This window comes from Durio zibethinus, chromosome 27 (genome assembly GCF_047325235.1).
Source record: "Durio zibethinus cultivar Kanyao isolate XHJ-2024 chromosome 27, ASM4732523v1, whole genome shotgun sequence".
NCBI lineage: Eukaryota > Viridiplantae > Streptophyta > Magnoliopsida > Malvales > Malvaceae > Durio > Durio zibethinus.
In genome coordinates this window covers 13,864,858-13,886,822 of record NC_143188.1, presented here as the reverse complement: position 1 = coordinate 13,886,822, position 21,965 = coordinate 13,864,858, and the positions used below count along the sequence as shown (strand labels likewise).

Here is a 21,965-nt window from a genome sequence, read left to right as displayed (position 1 = left end):
TTGTAAAAAATATATTATTTAAACAATTCACTTTTATTTTTTCATATTTATATTTTATTTTGGTGTAAATTTTAAATAATAATTTATCTCTTTTTTTTCATATTTATATATATGATTTCAATATAAAACCTGATTAGAGTTTTTTTATATATATTTTTAAAGAGATATCTGTTTATATATCAACTTCTTTATATAACGTATTATTTGTGTATAATTTACAATATTAACAATAAATTTTAAGCTAAAAATATTTTTTCAAAATTATTCATGACATACTTTTTCTGTCTCATAAATATTATCCTAGTTTAATCTTATTTAATAAAAAAATTTTAGTTTTAGATATGTCATAAATATATATTTTAAAAATAAAAAATTTAAAATGTATAATATTTTAAAATTTTAATTAATACTACTTTATAAACAAAGGCCAAACTTAAAAAGTTTGATTAGAAAAAATTAAATTCAAACACTAATGTCATAATGTCTAGATCCGGGGATCTATCGCTAGACATTGACTTTAGGGAGTCGCCATCAATCTTTTTTATCTAGGTGCGATTGGCCACCTAAGGAATCTGCCCTTTTAGGGAACACCTAAGCTTAAGGGTCCCTAAAAGAATAGGTTCGGGTCTGCTAACCAGAACAGGGTTCAGGAGTTCGGTTACGTGTGAAGAAGGTTATAGCACCCTCACAACGCCCATCAAAAGATGGTACCAGCTTAAATTTGTGTTATCCAATGAGCCTTAAAATTTTACCAAGTAATTAATTGTCGAAAATTATCCTCAATTGTTGAAAAAATTCCCTCACCTCAAAAGTATGCAAGAAAAACTACTGTTTCACTTGCAGAGACTCCGTCGTCGGATTATTTAAAGAAAAATCAAAATCAAAATGAAAATAGAAAGGAAGGAAAGAATGATTGTTCTTGTGTAGGGAAAATTGATACTTTCAACTTTTCCTCAAAAATATTTTTTTTTACTTTGATTTCCAAGGAAAATTGATACTTTCAACTTTTCCTCAAAAATATCTTTTTTGAAAATTTTGATTTTCAAGGAAAATTGATACTTTCAACTTTTCCTCCAAGATATCTTTTTTTGGAAATTTTGATTTTCAAGGAAAATTGATACTTTCAACTTTTCCTCGAAAATATCTTTTTTGGAAATTTTGATTTTCAAGGAAAATTGATACTTTCAACTTTTCCCTAAAAATATTTTTTTGGAAATTTTGATTTTTATTTAAAGAAAATAGAATAATAAATAAATGAAAATAAATAAAGATAAAAAATAAAGGAAAGTAAAACCAAAATAAAGATAAAAAGAATATTAAATAAACCTAATCTAATAAATAAAAAATAAAAAAAACAAATAAATGAAAATAAAAAAAATTCAAAAAAAAAACCTGGAGCGGCTCGGATCGTGGCTCGGCTCGGCTCGGCTCAAGGAAGAGAAAACGGCTCGGAGAAACGGCTCGGGAAGAACGGCTCGGCTCGGCTCGGCTCAGAGGGGGCAGGCACGCGCGGGTCAGGAAGGGGGTCGACGCTCGGGTCGGGTCAGGTTCGGCAAAACGCGCGGATCCTCTGATTAACTTAAAGCCAAAACGACGTCGTTTTGGGAGGGTATAAAAGGTACTTCTCTCTGTTTTTTGACAGAACCCTTCTCCCCTCTCTCTCTCTTCTTCCTTTTTCCTCTCCCTTCTCTCTAAAAAGGCTGAAGAACACCGGTGGAATTTTCGTCGGATTTTGAAAAATGTCGTCGGAATCTGGAAATTTCGCCGGAAGTTCACCGGAAGTTGGCCGGAAGATCACCGGTTTCTGGGATCCTTTACCGAAAACTGGGCAGGTCATCGAAAACCTCAAGGGTGGCCGAAATTTTTGCCGAAAAATTCAAGTTTCGCCAGAAAATTCAACCGAAAATTGGAATTTTCCAGAAATTCCCAGAAAAAAAATTCAAAAAATTCCCAAAAAATTTTTGATAATTCCTAGAACTCTCCTAAACCTTTTCCTAGCCTTCTATACTCTTCTCTACGCCTTTTCCTCTCAAATCAGTAGCTCTGGCTTATTGTTTCTGTCTGTTCTTCATCTGTTCCAAAAGGTCCCTTTTATAGGGATTGATCAGGAGTTCCTGATCAATCCCAATTCCTCATTGGACGGGAATTCAATCTTTGAATCCAACTAGACTCTTCTGATTGAATTCCCATTCCCAGTGGGATTCTTCAACTTCAATCTCAGCCCTCCAAAAATCAAAATAAAAAAAAAAGATAATTAGAAAAGATAGGATAAAAAGAAAAGAAAAAAAAATAATCAGATTGTAGACACCCAATTGGGTCCGGGCCCAGATCAATTGGGCCTGGCCCAAACGGGTAAGGCCCAATTCAATCCTGTATTTTTTTTTCTTTTTCTTCTTTTGTATTTTATGTATTTTGTTATTATTATTATTATGTATATATTTATTTATTTTTTTATTAGATTAGATTTATATGTATATAGTTATATATTTATTATTATTATTATTTTTTTTTTGTAATATATACTTGGGTTTATCTTATTTTATTATTATTATTATTATTATTTTTAATTATCTGTTCTGATTTTTCCTGATTATCAGATTTTTTTTTTTTTTTAAATATCTTTTGATTTATCTGATTATTATCTAGTATTTTTTTATTTTTGATTTTGGAGGGCTAAGATTGAAGCTGAAGAATCCTACCGGGAATGGGAATTCAATCAAGAGAGTCCAATTGGATTCAAAGACTGAATTCCCGTCAAAGGAGGAATTGGGATTGATCAGAAACTCCTGATCAATCCCTATATAAAGCACCTCCTGGAACAGATGAGAAACACACAGAAAACAGAAGCAAAAGCTACTGATTGAGAGAATAGGGGTGTTTAGAGAGCTAAGGAAAAGTTTATGAGTGTTCTGGCAGTGAGAAAAATTTTTTAGAAAAATTTGGCGAAAAAATTTTCTGGAAATTTCTGGGAAATTTCCAGATTCCGGCGAAAATTCCGGCGACTTTTGAATTTTCCGGCGACAATTCCGACGAACTTTGAAGTTTTCGGCGACAGACCCAGTTTCCGGCGGAGAATCCCAGAAACCGACGACCATCCGGCCAACTTCCGGCGAAATTCCCAGATTCCGGCGAAATTTCCAGAATCCGGCACCGGCGTTCTTCAAATTCTAGAGAGAACGCAGAGAAGAAGGGAAGAAGAGAGAGAGAGGGGAGGAACGGTCTGCTGAAAAACGGAGGAAGGTGCCTTTTATACCCTCCCAAAACGACGTCGTTTTGGCTTTAAGTTAATAAGAGGATCCGCGCGTTTTGTCGAACCCGACCCGACCCGAAGCGTCGACCCGCTTTCTGACCCGCGCGTTTCAGCCCCTCCGAGCCGAGTCGAGCCGAGCCGTTCTTCCCGAGCCGCTTCTCCGAGCCGTTTTCTCTTCCTTGAGCCGAGCCGAGCCGAGCCACGATCCGAGCCGCTCCAGGTTTTTTTTTTTTTGAATTTTTTTTGAATTTTTTTTTTTATTTGACTTTGATTTTGATCTTTATTTTTTTTCTTTTTTCTTTAATTAATCCGACGACGGAGCCTCTACAAGTAAAAACAGTAGTTTTTCTTGCATACTCCTGAGGTGAGGGAATTTTCTCAATTTTCTGCTAAAAGTATTAGAGTCAATTGAGAATAATTTCCGATAATTAATTACTTGGCTGATTTTGATTTTTTTTTTCTTTAATTAATCCGACGACGGAGCCTCTGCAAGTGAAACAGTAGTTTTTCTTGCATACTCTTGAGGTGAGGGAATTTTCTCAATTTTTTGCTAAAAGTATTAGAGTTAATTGAGAATAATTTCCAATAATTAATTGGATGATTTTGTTTTTTTTCTTTAATAAATCCGACGACGGAGCCCCTGCAAGTGAAACAATAGTTTTTCTTGTATACTCCTGAGGTGAGGGAATTTTCTCAATTTTCTGCTAAAAGTATTAGAGTCAATTGAGAATAATTTCCAATAATTAATTACTTGGTAAAATTTTAAGGCTTTTTGGATAACACAAATTCAAGCTGGTACCATCTTTTGATGGGCGTTGTGAGGGTGCTATAACCTTCCTCACACGTAACCGAACTCCCGAACTCTGTTCTGGTTAAGCAGACCCGAACCTATCCTTTTAGGGACCCTTAAGCTTAGGTGTTCCCTAAAAGGGCAGATTCCTTAGGTGGCCAATCACACCTGGATAAAAAAGATTGGTGGTGACTCCCTTAAGTCAATGTCTAGCGATAGATCCCCGGATCTAGACGTTATGACACAGATAATCAAAAAGAATCAGATAAAATTAACAGATAATTTAAAAAATAAAATAAGATAAACCCAAAAATATATTACAAAAAAAAAAAATAATAATAATAAATATATAACTATATACATATAAATCTATTCTAAATAAAAATAAATAAATACAGATATACAAAATAAAAAAAATACAGGATAAAAATTCAATTGGGCCTTACCCATTTGGGCCAGGCCCAATTGATCTGGGCCTGGACTCAATTGGGTGTCTACAACTAATAACACTAATAATGAGATATAGCGTAATATTTTATGAGTTATTATTCGATAAACTATTAATAAAGTTTTTTTTAACTTTACAAATGGGATTAAAAACTAACACATATTTTTTTAATTAGTGCTTTTATTTTTTAATATATTTGAATGAATATGTATCATCCTTCTCATTTCACTTATGAATCTAAAATACTCTATTATCAATGTATTAGCTAATTTTTCAATATTGATTAAGTTAAAAGGTAAACTAGCTTTGACAATGTCAAAATACTTTATAATTTTAATTATTATTTCAACTTTCTTATTTTATATTCATATTACTTTAGTTGATTTCTTATTCAAAAATATTTTATCTAGCTAAACAAAAAATAATCAGAAAAAAATTATATATAAATGCACTAGATTTAGATTTCTAAAAATTTTATATTGTAAACAAATTAAAATAAAATTAAAATGAAATAGACTATGTTTAAAGTAATAGTGCAAAAAAAAAAATGGTATGCTCTAGAAAATTAACCAGTTCACTACCTGTCTACTTTAGTGAACTGTATATATGACTAGGCCAGGAAAAAAGAAAAAGAACTAGTGTGTATGAAGGGTAGTTTAGTCTTTATGATAAATTCTTAAGAGTATTGGTTATTTTTGCCAAAAATTCTTAAAAATACAAAGTACTTTTACTTGCGGCAAATAAATTTACCGGAAGCTCGGGTGACAGATTTGAGTTTTAATTAGCAGGATGCCGTGGACTTTTAAACTGCTTGAGTGTTGTAGTTCCTTTGTTTAGATATTATTATTGTTAAAATTTTAAATAAATTTATTTTTTATTATATTTATCTTGTACTTTTTATTATATTTTAAATTATCGGATCTATCCAAATTTAGAAAGTATAGAGGATGATTAATATATAGTGACGGTGTGATGATTAGTGACATTATACAAGTTTTACTCTCACATATTACTTCTAGATCTAATGATCACCATTTTTTGGGAATAATTTTTTCTAAATATTATTATTGAATTTTTGGTAAATTATAAATTATTTTTTTCACTCACCAATTATTTATTGTTATCTTATAAAGAAAATATTAATTTTCAAGAAAATAAAAATTATCTATCAAGGATCTCTTTTTTGAGAAAATTACAGAAAAATATAAATTTTGTGAGGATTAATATTTGTAGCTATTAACAAAATATTTCCTTTGAAAAGTGAAGATCCATATTTTTTAGTATTATTGACTAATACCAAAATTGTGAAAATTTGAGAAAATGAGTTTTTAAATAATTTTGAAGGTTCCAAACACGCCTCCAAAAGTGTTTAGGTCTGGTTGAAGGGTAAAAGCATCATTCATTAATTATTTGAAATGTGGTTGGCTATTAATTCATAATGGTAAGTGTTGTATATGCCAAGAAAATCAGGTAAGTAGACAGACCTTTTCGATATTTTAGAAGATTGGTGTTTTATAAATGTTTTAGCATTTACTAGTTGTCTCATAAATGATATAATTGGATATCTATTTTTATAAAAATAAAAAATAATATTAGATATTGTGAAATTGATCGTTTTATGATTTATGAAAATAGAATTGTTTTTTAAAATCGGATCAAGCATGAAATAGTAAATGATTTGGATGTTCAAATATTGTGAGTATTGTTAAAAAAAAAAATTGGTATATTGAAAATGTTTTATTGAATTATTCGTAAGTAGAGACGTCATTCTAAAACAGACTCTAATATTTTGAAGTACTAATTGTAGTTATTATGAATATTAGTTTCGAGATTTTGTAATAGAATTTTCATAAAATTTGCTTATTAATGCGATGTATTATTTTAATAAATAATGTTTAGAGAAAATTGATTTAACAATACATGTGGATGGGATTTAACTCATGGGTGTGTGGCGTTGCCACGACTTAGACCTGATGGGTTTGGGAAGTGAAATTATACAAAAGAGATTTAATTCCATTAGGTGTTCTCATGACTTATGCAATCAAAGGGGTCATTGTTTAGCATAAGATCAATCTAGTCGGTACGGAAATTGACTTTTTCATAAATATGGTGTGGGATATTTATCACATTTGAAGTTTACGGAGCACTTCAAAAAGTTCATATATACATATTAGACGTCACTTGAGTCCAAAAAACTTAAGTTCTTGAGTTTTTGGATCTTCTATGTATATATAAGACATTTCATTCAGATTTTTTAATGATTTAAGATTTTCTACTCACATGTGAATCATCTCAACAATCTCTTCTGTTCATTTATGAGTTCTAATCTAATCTCACCTCAGCTCTCTTATGCAACTAAATCTTATCAATACTTCTTTTGGGTCAAGCAAGCAACCTCACATCTTTACTGCACGTTTAGACCCAATTACAACATTAAACCTTATCACTTAAGTTATCTCAATACTCCTTCGAGTTTGCACTCCAACTCTAAGTTGATTTAATACAATTTGATATATTTTCAAATATTGTGAGTATTGTTAAAATATAAAAAATAAATATTAATTTGGTTTCAACTATTTTATTTTTATAATTATTATAATATTATAAATTAAATATTAATTTCGTTTAAGTTTTTCCCTTTATATAAAGTTGAAAAGAGTTTTGTTTCGAAAAATAAAATGGATACCTTTTTTTAAGTGGATTTTTTTCAAGAAATAAATAGATTAATGACTCCTTAATTTTAAATATTTTATGATAATTTTATTTGATATTTAGGTCAATTTATTTTACTGGATTGACATTACTTGATTTGCTACATCATTTTTTTTTGAATTACACAGAAAAAATAAAAAATAAAAAATAAAATTATAATATTTTTAAACTCCTAAAAAAACTCTATTCGCATGCATCAACCAGAAAATTGCTAATCAACCAAAAAAAAAAAAAACCGCTAAGACCTCAATGGAAAGAAATTATAAATTTTTTAACATGAAAAAAAAATGAAGGTTAGAAGAGTTACATATGCTAAAATTTAAATTTAGATTTATTAAATGTTGTTTTTTAAAAATCATTGTAGAAATTAATTGAATTAAATTTAAAATTCAGTTATCATAAAATTTTAATATTTATATTTGTATTATGATTCGAAAATTTGCCAAAACATCAGTGCATCCATGTCAAAGGTTTTATGATTGATAGAGAAGTTTTTTTCCCTAAACATGGTTAGTGCTTTGGTGGGGGTGAAGTATAGGAAATTGGGGCGCAAGAGCTAAGAAATTTCTTTGAAACTTTTGAGTTTACGCCCGGCCTATTTTTACATGCACCCAGATAAATCTTCATTGATTTCCCTGATAGAAAGAAATTAACAATCAAAGGTGGGTGAAATTAAGAGAAAATGGGCGTTTACTTGGTGTTTTACTTCAGCCCGTTACTATGGCTTATTCAATCAAGAAGCAGACGAGTCTGGTTGTCATTGACGAGTCTGGTTGTCATTTTCTTTTTCTTTTTCAAATGCAATATCCTTAAGTAATTGAAGCTCTTAAAATTGGTCAACGCATTTACACTTAATTTTTCATACATTTCGGCTTCCCCCAATTTAGACGTAACAAAGCCTTTGTTACCTTTTTTTTTTTCAGAGATAAACAAATTCAATGTTTGCTGTTTTCTAGAAGTTGCTGTGGAAACTCACTTTCCATGAATTTTCCTTATCTAAATTTTCCTCATCTATACTCACTTTACATGAATTTTCATCGTGCTTTCATTGATTTTTTTTAATTTTCTTCAATTAATTCAATAAAGTTTTAATTGCAAGAACAACTTATAATATAATTGGAATGAAAAAAAGTGATTAGATGAGTTTGTTGTTGTTTATATACAAAAAATTAAAGAAAAAAAAACAAATTGAGAGAAACAGTATTTTATTCAAGCTTAAACATTTTATTTTCAAGTAATGGGAGTAAATTGCATCATTTTTATGTGGTCATTTCTCAAGTTACATTTTATTAGCATTTAATTTTTTAGTTTTTAATATTTTGAATTTACTTCAAATTCATTCATATTTAATCAATTTTCACACATATTTTCCTAATCTTCAATTTATACACTTTTTTCTTTCCTTCTCAAATAACATTACAAATTTACCATGAGTTAATTGCATATTAGTCTTCAATTTAATATTTTCTTAATGTTTTATTTTTATTTGCAGCATAAAAAGGCTCAGTATTTTCATTTCTGATGTTTTCAGTTTGTTTCAAATCCATCAATCCATCAATACCATGCTAAAATATGAACAAAATTTATCACACAATACTTCAAACAAAATAAACACAAAAGTTTCATCCATATATTCTATCAAGATATCATAATAAATACTGGTTCAACTGGTTTATATATGCTGAGATTAGTAAATTCACGAAAACTTATTTTTTATAATCTTTCAAAAGATTCAAATTCAAACAATTAAGAAAAAAACAAACAATCTCATCATTTAAACCAACGTTAGTTCACAATCTCTTTTTTAATTTAACTTGCTACTAAGCTAGCTATATATAGAATCAGACACGTGAGACTCGTTGCAATATTAGCAGTATCTTTGCCTGTTTGAGCTTTGTGTCATCATGCTCTTTTATCTCCACGGATTGATCTAGTATTACACCTCTTTTTTTTTTTTTTTTAAATTTCTTTTTACCAAACACATAAGTAAATTCAGGTTCAATAACATATAGCAACATTACTTGTAATTATTCAAGATTGGTGGGCTGAAAGTTTTATCACAAGCATGCAAATTACCTATTTTATCCACTATTAAAAATTGAAAAGCATGTGCTAAAGTTTTCGTTTTTATTTGTTCTATACGTTTCTCTTAATATGAACATTGTTAGTGTCTTTAGTGGTGTGAAATTACAAAATGAGAGAGCAATAGCTAAGAAATTTCTTTGTAAGGCATCAATTTGGAGATTGAAAAACAATATTTTAAATATTGAGATTTAAATCTTTACTTGTTAAATGTCACTTTTATAAATAATTACGTAATCTAATTGAGCTAAACCTTGAATTCTCTCTACATATTTGATAATTGAATTTGTGAGGATTAAATCATAATTATTGAAATTACAGGAGTTTAGCGGTCTATCAATTTACTTTCTATTTATTCATCCAGAAGCTAAATCTTCATTTCCTGCAGCAGGGAAAGAAATTAACAATCGAAGGAGTTAAAAAATCAAGACAGATCATGGGTGTTCACTTGGTGTTTCACTTCATCCTGCTGCTATGGCTAATCCAAGCAGCAGCATCCCAAGAGACAGACAAAGCCACTTGTACAGAAGTATGTGGGAATGTTACAATTACATCCCCATTTGGAATAAAAGACCGCTGCTATACAAACTCGTGGTTTAGAGTAACTTGCAACAAAACAGCTGATGGACCGAAGCCTTTCATTAATCGGATCAATCTGGAGCTGCTTGGTTCGTTCTCGCCAGGCAGCGAGGTAGTCGTCAATAATCCAGTAACTTACGTAAATTGTGGCAATAAAGATGATTAAACTATACATATAAGATTAAAATATATGTGTTTCTAACTTTAATTATTTTATTCATTTCATAAATGACAGAAACTGGCAAATGTGGGAATCGTATATATAAGAATTGTCATATGCTTTGTCTGAATACTCCTGGCAGCTATTGTTCGTCGCAATGCCCTGATAAATATAAATACTTAAGTGTCGACGATAAATGCGAGCCCATAGCGATTGATTCACCAACGTTGTCATTCAAAAAAGAACCAGACTTGGCAATCATTATAGATGCGGGTCAAATTTGCTTTCTTTTTTTTTGTTTTTTAATACACGAAAACCAAACTTCCGACAACTCGATTGAAGGGTTCTCACTGCATTGCAAGATTCGTTTTATAATTTAGTCCTATTATAAAAGGTACCCTCTCTCGGTGCGATGGGAACCTTCCTATTACACTCCAAAATTAATGAAACTTTATTATCTATATTCAAATTTCACCCCACTCTTATCACTTGTATTCAAATTTACCTTTTACATTAATATCATCTACTTAAAACAAAATAAAGTAAATTATTTATATATAGTTGTCATAATTGATTTTATTAAATTATTGGATATTTCTAATTTAAGAATTTATTTTTTATTTTTAAATAAGCCTAATTGGTTACTAGCTAGTCAGCTTAACAGTTAAGAGATTAATATGTTCACTCGAAAAAAGAAAAAAAAAAGATAGGCATGATATTAATTTCCTTTTATAGGCTTGGTTGCAAATCATTTATAATTGGCTGCTCTGAAATTGGTAAATGCATTTCCACTTGTTCAAAAAGTTTGATGAGTGTAATTCATGCTTTTGACGGTAACACTACTTTTTAAAGTTTGGTGGGGTAGCTGAATTATATTTTAGGGAGAATTAGAAAAAGCTCTCGTCTATTACAAATTTTTATTAATTGCTGCAATAGGAATAAATTATTATATTAAAGGAAATAACAAGTTTGAAATTTATAAAACAAAGTTATTTTTACTCTTTTTGATCTTAATGACTGAGGTTGTGTAGAAAAAAAATGAGAAAATTTTCTTTTCCTTCCGGTTAATGTCAAGCTCACATTCCCAGCTTTCCTTCTGTTTTTTCCCATTTTAAATTTTCTCAAAGTAAATAGTTTCTCAACACAAAACCAAATAAAACAAAAATTGGATCTCTTTAATTTCTATCTTTGTCTAAAAGGTTTGAATCCATGAAGGAATAGGTCATTGATTACAAGCTTATAACTGTTGATAATTTATTTATTTAACTTTCTTAATTTGTGTGTTTCTTAGTTTTTTTTTTTTTTTTTTTCAAACAAAAGGATATTTGCGGCTTAGCGGTATTGTAGGGTCCATTGCTTATATGTACATCTCATCGGAATGTCAAAATCATAATTGATGAAATTTTTTATTTGAGATTAATTGATTGTTGTTATTATAAATTTTAATTCATAGTTTTAGAGCTAATAAAGGATATGTATTGATTTTTAAAGGGTGGAAAAACTCATTAGGGATATTTTCATATTACTTATAGGATATATACATAATATATGTACATGGTACATAATACAATAAATATTTAAGTTTTCCTTTCCTTAAGTACTTTTCATCTACGTACTATATGATTATGAGTCAGCTGATACTCTTCATATTCCTTCTAATTTTACAATGTTTTTCCTTTAAGTCCTTTATTTGCTTGGGTTTTCGGTGGGAAAATGTAGTGCTAATTATAATGGGAGAATTTTATAGGACAAATGGTCTTGCTTCATTATATAAAAACTTTTTTTGAAGTATCTGGCTCATACTTTATCACATCAGTTTTTGAACATTTTAGTGGTAACAAATTGATTTAATACATTTTACTATTATGATTGCTTTGAGTTTTCAAATTATATTCTAAACTTAATTTCTCTACCCTCTATCCTCTTTTTTCCAAAAATTGCGTATACTTTGGGAGCCATAATACCCTCAACAATGCCATAATTATTTGTCCTATGCAAAGAATATTTGTGTTTTTGTCTAATTCGGTTCTTGCATTTATAGTATATTGCAATCATTATAAATGTCATGCGGTTTTGGTTTGCTAATTGTCTAGTATGAATTTTTCTATTTTGTTTTGTTGTTATGTTTTGTAATAGATTTTGAGTTTGTCTATTACATTTGTAATTTTAGCTTTACTTTGTCAGATTCATAGTTTCATTTCATGAATGAGCTACACCCTTTATTGTTGTTTCTCTATTACTTGTAAATTTTCATTTCAATAGGCAAATTGACTATAAATTAAAATCTTTTAGTGGATAATGAAGTATCTTAAACTGGCTTGTTTGAATTTTAACGTTTGAATATTAAACTATTTGCGGTTATATTATTTGATTATATTAGGAGTTTTACTTTATTCAAATTAAAGTAGTAAAATTCTTCTATCAAGCAAGTTAAATTAATGCAATCTTTAATTGAAATTTGTCATAATTGTATTTGATGCTTTTCATTGATTTTAGGATAAAGATAAAGAAGAGGTTAAAGAAGCTTCATAGAATGAGCTAGATAGGAGATAGCAATGATAAGTTTAGCATTTTCTCTAACAAAAGTATCTTATGTTTGGTGTATAGAGTGAATGATATAATAAGATGATAATTATTTTTTATTATATTTGATTTGTATTTAAAGAAAAGAATAGGATTAAAAGAAAAATTAATCATCCATTTGATAAAGGATAATTCAATCTTCTTAAAATAGACAGGATTATTTTTAATCTATGGGATTTAACTTACATATCCTATTATATCTTTAAAAATTACATTAATAATTTAAATTATATAAACATTGAAGAAAGATAATTTTGATTAATAAATAAATTATCCTATTCTAATTTTTAGACTCATCAAACACAAGATAAGATGACATTATTTAATTTAATCATATTCATAATATCATCTTATCATATTTTATCATAATCTTTTGTACCAAACACAATATAAAAAAATAGTTTATATGTACATAACATTAGAATTATATATACATTGTACTTCTATTATATGTACATTTATTACACTTCATAATAATTATATTACATGTACAATTATTACACTTCATAATAAGATATGTGGATATATATTGTGACTTCAACCTTCACTTTAGTATAAAGTTCAATATGAAATTTCCATCAATTAATATAAAAATAAAAAATAAATATTACATTTGAAATAAAAGAAAAATAAAAACTAATTATTACATTAGAAACAAAAGGAATCCTTAAAAAACATGGGCACCAATTTTTTAGCTATTTAATCTTCTTCCTTTTTTTTACCACCAATGAAGACAAAATTGTAAAAGTAATTTTTCTTGTAACAAATTTTAAAAGTTGACATTTTCTTTCCAGTGATTATTTTTTTATGTTAGTAATCAATAATTATTCTCATTGCATTGCACCAAAATATAATTTTGCCTATATTTTATCACGATTCCTGAGTGTGCAATCATATACCTATCCATCTCCCACTACTAAAATTGAAAAGAGTTTTGATTCAAAGAAATACTTTTTTGAGTTACAAAGAAAAAATAAAAACATAAAATTATACTCCCTTCATTTTATATTATTTGTCATGTATTTATTTTTACAGAATTTTAAAAAAAAATTGACTTTGATGTATTTAATATTAAAATTTAAATTTTTTTAATAAAATTACTTAAAGTTTTATGATTTTTAATGTCAAAAAGTTTAAAAAAATCATAAAATATAATTTTAAAATATAAAAAAGTAAAAGTTTTAAATGTTAAAAAAAATATGACAATTTTGAGACATTCACTAAGAAAATAAAACAGAGGGAGTAATATTTATAATCCCCTAAAAAACTCTATTCCCATGCATCAACCTAAAAAACGCTAATAAACCAAAAAAAAAAAAAAGAACATTAAGACCTCAATAGAAAGAAATTATAAATTTTTTTAATATAAAAGAATCTATAGTTTGAAGATAAAGGGAAGAAATTACGGATGTTAAAATTTGAATTTAAATTTATTAAAATTTTTTTAAAATAATTATATAAATTAATTAAATTAAACTTTGAGTTAAGATATTATAAAGTTTTAATATCTATATTCGTATTATAATTCGATTTTGCCAAAACATCTGTGCATAAATGTGAAAGGTTTTACGATTGATAGTGATGTTTTCTTTTTTCCCTGAACATGGTTAGTGCTTTGGTGGAGGTAAAGTATAAGAAGCTGGGGCGCAAGAGCTAAGAAATTTCTTTGTAACTTTTGAGTTTACGCCCGGCCTATATTTACGTGCACCCAGCTAATTCTTCATTGATTTCCCTGATAGAAAGAAACTAACAATCAAAGGTGGGTGAAATTAAGAGAGAATGGGCGTTTACTTGGTGTTTTACTTCAGCCTGCTACTATGGTTTATTCAAGCGGCAACATCGCAAGGAGCAAACGAGTCTGGTTGTAATGAAACCTGTGGGGATGTTATTATTCCATCTCCGTTTGGAATAAAAGCTTGTTGCTACAAAAATTCGTGGTTTAGAGTAACTTGCAACGAAACCGGTAATGGGCCAAAGCCTTTCATCAGTCGCATCAATCTGGAGCTACTCAATTCGTCTTGGTTAGATGCTGTCACCGTCAACAATCCGGTAACTTATCTCAATTGCGGCAAAAAAGGGAACAATGGCACCACTGCTCCTGCTAGTGTCAACCTAACAGACAGTCCATTTTTCTTCTCAAGTAGACTCAACGTATTCGGGTCAGTAGGTTGCGGCAATTTGGCCATTGTTTCTCCTAACATTCAAACTGAGCTCATCGCAGGCTGCCTACAACAAAGATGTGGCGACCAGACATCTAAATTAGGAGGCTGCTATGCCAAAATTCCTGAAAATATGAAATCCTATACTGCAACCATAACAGAGATCATTGATTCCGGGAAGCAAGAATACAGCAAGAGATGCACATCTGCCTTCATTTTTTACCCTTCCATGTTTAACTCATCGGATCCAGATATCGAATTTGGCGACGACATAAGCATTGATACGACGCATGTTCCCGCAACGCTGGAGTGGAATGCTGTCGAAAGTGATGTGAACGGTCAGTATGATCACTTTACTTTGATTTCTCTTTTTTTTTTTTTTTAATTTTATAATTTATATAAAAGTTTATTACATGGATCTTTTATATCATGTGAGCTTGAGGCCAAACTTGTCTATGGATGGAGTAATTGCTCGAAATTGTCACGACTCAGGTCGAATAGACTTATTCATGGGTCAAAATTATTCGCACAAATTCGAAAGATTATCTAATATTTCAAAGAATTTGCATAAAAATTTTAAATTCGTTAAATGTATTTATACAAAATTTTTAAAGTTTGCTTAAAATCCGGGTTGGGCTTTCAGTATGCATTTTGCAGCCTAGACCTATCACACTCTAGCTCAATTATATTGCATAATTATTTTTTAATATTATATATGCTTTAAGTTAATAAATCTTTGTGGTATGGAAACTATTAAAAAAGAAAAAAAAATCTGGGATTGGAAATACAAATAAGTGGTATGAGCATTATGATTGAGGTTAAAAAAGTTTGGGTTGGAAAAATATATTAAAAATTTTTGTGAGATTATAAATTTTAAGTATTTAATATTGTTATGAAAAATATTTTAAGTAATTACAATATTTAAAAAATATACGTAAAAATAATAATATATTATAATATATTATTATTTTTAGTCAAACAAACACTTTCATAGAAAAAATATTTCTCGAGTAACTTTTTTATGTTTGAGTTTAAAAACCAGAAAAATACACTTTTTTTTTGTTGTATTGCATTAAGATTGAGTCAAAATCAATTTCCAAATACAAAAATTACTTTCAACAACAATATTAAATTAAACTTTAATAGTGTATTGGAATAGTTAGAAGACTGTAGCTATAGTTGGCAAAATTAATCCAAACTCGAAATATTTATTTAATTAGTTTGAATCTAAATCTAACTCGATTAAAAAAAAAAGTCAATAATCTAAATCCGTTCAAACCAATTCCAAAATAATTGGAATTCAAATGAACTCAAATTCAAATTGACCAATTTCAAATTAATTTGAATTCAAATTGATCAAAACTTAAAATAATTTGCACCCTAACCCGAACCCAGAAGATGAACTTGAAGGACTTGAAATACTTACTCGAAATGATCCAAAATTACATTGAGCATAATTTTACATTTTAAAATATTAATGCAATTAAAAATAATAAATATAACATAAATTATTAATTTATTAAAATTTAATAACTTTAAATTATCTTTTCAATTTTTTTCTATTAACTTTCTTGATTATGTTTAAAAAATTAAAATAATCATTTATATTATTATAATTGAAATCAATTTCTATATTTATACATCATAAATAAAAGCCCCTTTGTTTTTTTTTTTTTACTCTAACAATAAAAGAAAGAAAATAGCTAAATAATCATCTTCATTTTTTTATGATTTTCCTTAATCTGTGACATCAGAAATATGTTATCTTCATTTTCCATTGTACTATTTGCTATTCAAATGGTTAATTATTAAAATTAAATTAATATTTTCTCAATTAATTTTGATATTTTAGAAAACTTTTTTAAAATTAAAATTAGACCATAAGACTAATAGGTCAATTGAGTAATTAATATTAATAGTACTCTTTTTTTTAGTTGCTCTTACTCTTTATTTGTAGAAATTATCTATTTATTTGTCTATTTTTAATTTATTACTACAGAATAATATAGACACATACAATTGTATGACACATCAATATGAATCATTAATAATTAATTAATAATTAATGTATAAAATATTAAAAAATAAATATTAGATATGATGAAATAAAAAACATTAATAATTTTTTATCATAAACAAAATTAATTTTATATTTAATGTAACATAATTTTTTATTAGCAAAACAAAGAGTAGGAATTTTTTTATTAAAATTTTTTACAAAGACTATTGTTAGTATTTGAAAAATCTTTCTACTTAAAGATTTCAAAAGAATAATTACACGGATTTTCTTAGATCTCATCATCGAATAAATTTTTTTTTCTCATTTTTATTTATTAGTAACATTTTTTTAAAATAAATACATTAAATTTTGTCATTTTTTAAAATCTAAACTTTATTTTATTAGCATTATTTTACTATAAAAATTATTAAATATTTATTTTAGAGATCTAGAATTTAGAGATGCATAAATAAGAAAATAACTAACTTGATAAAAATTAAAAAATAATTTTTTAAAAAATATAAATCGATTGGTCAACGATTTGATCAACGATTCGATTCAATTTAATTGGTTCACCGGCGATTTGGAATAGTTTGCTATGGTTTAATCCAGTTCACTGGTGGTTTAAACACTAAGAGATGCAGATAAAATAATTCAACAGTGGTTTAATAAGATCGATTTAAGGGCTGAGAGAAGCATAGTTTACAGGTCGAATGCACAGGTTGTCAGGTTAAGTCGACGCGCGGATCATTTTGTGGGTTCGGTATAGGTGCCATTATAGGTAAGTCCTTTTATACCTATAACGCACCATTTTGTCCTTTTATTAGGTATAAAAGAAACAAACTTTTTAAAAAGCTCATTTCCACCATTTTCTAAAAAAACACCTTCAGCCCTCTCTGTCCACTCATCATTGTTACCTAGAATCCGGTCCATTGTTGTTGTCTTCCGACGATTGTCATCACCGATAACCAAAAAATTTAAAAAAAAGCCCAAAAGACTCCCTTAGCCTCCTCTATATTGTCCTTAGCTTCGTTTCTTAAAAAATACCCTTAAAACTCATATCGAACCTTTAAAGTTTCAACCAAAGTCTTTTTTTTTTTCAATTATTTTCTGGCTTTTTTTTGGTTTAGTGGTTCCCCTCTACATGGGATTTTTTTTTTATTGGGTGTTAGGATCTTTTTGACCAGGATAGAAAAGTTCTTTCTGTTTTTTTCCGCAGAGGTTTTTTTTTTTTTTTTTGTGCTCATAAAGGCTCAATTTATAGAGCTAAGGTGGGGCATCAAATCCCATGTTTTTTTGGGTTTGTGAGGTTCCAAGGAGCCGCCGCAGCCTTTCCAATGACCGAATATCCTGCGGTAAGGGTGGCTGTCCAGAGTCTAAGATTTAAAAAAAAAAATTGTATCTAATTTCCTAGTGTTTTGGAGTTGCTGTCATTCTTGTTTTAGTTTTAGGCCAGATTTCTTCAATGGATGGTAATGGCTGACACAACTAAATATGATAGCCACGGGGTGCACCTGGGAATCGGAGGTTGTAGACAAGAGTGGAGATTGACTGGCACGTGGGTTGCACGGCACCCGTTGTCTACCAATGTGATTGATTTTTTTTAGTTAATTAAATTATTTACCTAATTAAAATGTTAATCTAATTGCATGAATTGGGCCTTATTATTAAATTGAAATTTGGTCTTTGAGCTCAATTGGCACAAATGATCCATTCAACAGGTAATGGACTGAAATTGAATTTTGGCCCGAATGATTTTGGATTGGAAAAATTAAACTTTGGTTCATACAATTTAGCCCGAAAAGTCAAACGAAACTAAATAAATTGAGATACTTGAACTGATGCAATTTGAATTCAATTTTATTTGTCTGAACAAATTAAATATTTATGTCAATTTAACCAACAAAATTTATTATTGTTATTATTATTAATCGGTGCTTTACTTGTTCATGCTAAGCAGCCTCACAATGCCAAGCAGGACCAGCGGTCGCAACACCTCACAAGTCTGTCTGTGTTGAAAAATGTGGGAAGGTTGATATTCCATTCCCGTTTGGAATTAAACGCGGGTGTTACATGAATGAGTGGTTTAGAGTAAGTTGCAACAAAACCGGTGATGGGACAAAGCCTTTCATAAGTAGCATCAATATGCAACTACTCAATGTTTCATTTTCTCGAGGCACAGTAATCGTCAACAGTTCAATAACTTACTTCAATTGCCCCAATAAAAGTGAAGATAATAATGGGGTTAGTGTCAACCTAACAGGCAGCCCCTTTTTCTTCTCAGATATCTTCAACAGATTCGTGTCTGTAGGTTGCGGTTGTTTGGTAACTATGCTTCGTAATCGAACTGATTATCCTTTTGGTAGCTGCCAGCAACCCCGTTGTAGCAACATTGTGACTTCCAATGTTAGCTGCCTTATGAAAATTCCTCCGGGTCTCAGTTCCTTTACTGCAAACATGACAGAGATTTATCCTAATAACGGCAGCAGGAGATCATGCGGATCTGCTTTCATGGTTGACGTAAGTTTGTTCGATTCCGATTCAAGTGGGACAATACTTTCAGATCAGAATGGCGTAAGCGGTTGGACGCACGTTCCCATGAGACTGCAACGGGGCACACCAAAAGCAGGACACGTTCTGACAACACTGCAATGGGGCACACCAAAACGTGGGCTGTGTGAGTTGAAAGATGGTTCAAATACCTTTTGTAGCTTCGGTAGTCAATATTGTTGGTCAAACTTGAGCGCCAGCCATCTACGTGTTTGCAGCGTCGATGACAATTCTGACATTTATGACAATTCTGACATTTACAAGTACGACTATTATTCTGATGTATGCCAAGGTATCGTACATAATACGAGTCTTACTATACTATAAGAATATTTTGTTTGGATACGGATAGCGAAAATTTGCACAAAAGAAAGAAAAATGAAACTTTTTATATGTTTTGGTATTTCTTAATTAGCATTTTTTACGTGAATATAACTATATTTATTCATTTCATAAGTGGCAGATAAAAAAAATTGCAGGAATCCTAAATATAGGTACTGTTATATGCTTTGTTTGAATGCTCCTGGCAACAATTGTTCGTTGGGATGCCCTGGTGGATATGAATACGCAAGTTCAGACTATGGGTGCATACCAAAAGAGTTTCCGACGAAGAAGCCTAAAGAGTCTCCTACGAAGAAGCCTAAAGAGTCCCCAAATTCATCCATCATCAGTATAAGTGCGCATTAAATTCTCTCTCTTTTTTATTTTTTTAATTTTATAAGAAGAAGGATATAATAGGTTTCATTCAACACAACATCTATACTAAAATCGCATCCCACTCTTACCACTTGAGCTTTAAACTTAGGTTAAAGCTCAAGTGATGATAAATTTACTTTCTTAAAGATAGATAGAAAATATGAATCATGTTGTAATGTATGAATAGTTTTTCTTAATATATATCTATATATATATATATATTATTTTGCAAATTTACCTTTTGTATTAATAAATTATGTTTCCAATACAGGTTGCAGCACTAGTATTGGGACAGTATTTGTGCTACTTGGTACATGGCAAATGCACAAAGTACTAGAAAGAAGAAAAAACATCAAGCTTAAGCAAAGATACTTTAAAAGGAATGGAGGCTTGCTACTGCAACAGCAACTGTCCAGCAATGAAGGGAATGTTGAAAAAATAAGGTTGTTTACTTCAAAGGAGTTGGAGAAGGCGACAGATTACTATCACGAGAATCGAATCATTGGTCAAGGAGGGCAAGGAACTGTTTATAAAGGAATGTTAACCGATGGAAGCATCGTGGCAATCAAGAAGTCTAAAATGGTGGAAGAGAAGACATTTGACGAAAAGAAGCTTGAACAGTTCATCAATGAGGTGATAATTTTATCACAGATTAACCATAGAAACGTGGTTAACCTTTTAGGATGTTGCCTGGAGACAAAGGTTCCTTTACTAGTTTATGAGTTCATCCCCAATGGAACACTGTCTCAACTCATACATGATCAAAATGAAGAATTCCCATTGACATGGAAAATGCGTTTACGAATTGCAATAGGAATTGCCAATGCTTTATCCTATTTGCATTCAGCTGCTTCTGTCCCTATTTATCACCGAGACATCAAATCTGACAACATACTTTTGGATGATAAATACAGAGCAAAAGTGTCAGATTTCGGAATTTCAAGAACAGTTGCACTTGAGCAAACTCATATAACCACTCAAGTACAAGGAACTTTCGGATACTTGGATCCGGAGTTTTTTCGGTCAAGTCAATTTACAGAGAAGAGTGATGTATATAGTTTTGGAGTTGTTCTTGTTGAACTGCTAACAGGACAAAAACCCATCTCTTCAACACAATCAGAGGAAGTGAGAAGCTTGGTAGCCTTTTTTCAGCTTACAATGAAGGAGAATTCCCTATTTGACATTCTTGATCCAATGGTAAGGAATAATGGTCCAGAAGAAGAGACTATAGCAGTTGCAAAGCTAGCGAAAGAAGCTTGAATCTTAGTGGAAAGAAAAGACCCACAATGAAACAAGTTGCAATGGAGCTGGAGAGGATTAGAGCATCAGAAGAAGCTAATGCTATTGAACAGAGTGTGAATGAAGATTCTGATATAGATGAGATGATCGAACCTTGGGCTTTTACTTCTTGTTCAACGTCTAGATCAATTATAAACGATAGTGTAACTCTGCCATTGGATGCATACCCCTAATTAGTTTCCAACAGAACTTGTTAAACTTTCTTCCTTCGGAGTCTTTTCCTTGTAAGATATCTGCCTATGTCGTTCAGCTCATCCTTGTTTTGATTTCTAACTCTTTGTGTTTCATTTTTTCTTCCTCTCGTTACTTTCTGCCCATCCCTTATGGAAGGTCTCAAATGCATGTCTAAGACCATCTCCTTTCAAATGTCATGATTGATTAGAAAAATCTTTTGACGATGGCTAAGACCATCTCCTTTTCAAATGTCATGATTGATTAGAATAATATTTGTAAGGTATTAACAATGAATTTCCTTTGAAAAGTGAAGATCTATATTTTTTAGTATTATTGACTAATACCAAAATTGTGAAATTTTGAGAAAATGAGTTTTTAAATAATTTTGAAGGTTCCAAACACGCCTCCAAAAGTGTTTAGGTCTGGTTGAAGGGTAAAAGGATCATGCATTAATTATTTGAAATGTGATTGGTTATTAATTCAT

At 29.8% G+C, this 21,965-nt stretch overlaps 1 pseudogene; it reads left to right on the top strand.

Annotated features, from left to right (window-relative positions):
- The first annotated feature begins 9,502 nt into the window (after positions 1-9,502).
- On the top strand, positions 9,503-21,618 carry LOC111279469 (wall-associated receptor kinase-like 1; annotated as a pseudogene).
- Positions 21,619-21,965: the final 347 nt, after the last annotated feature.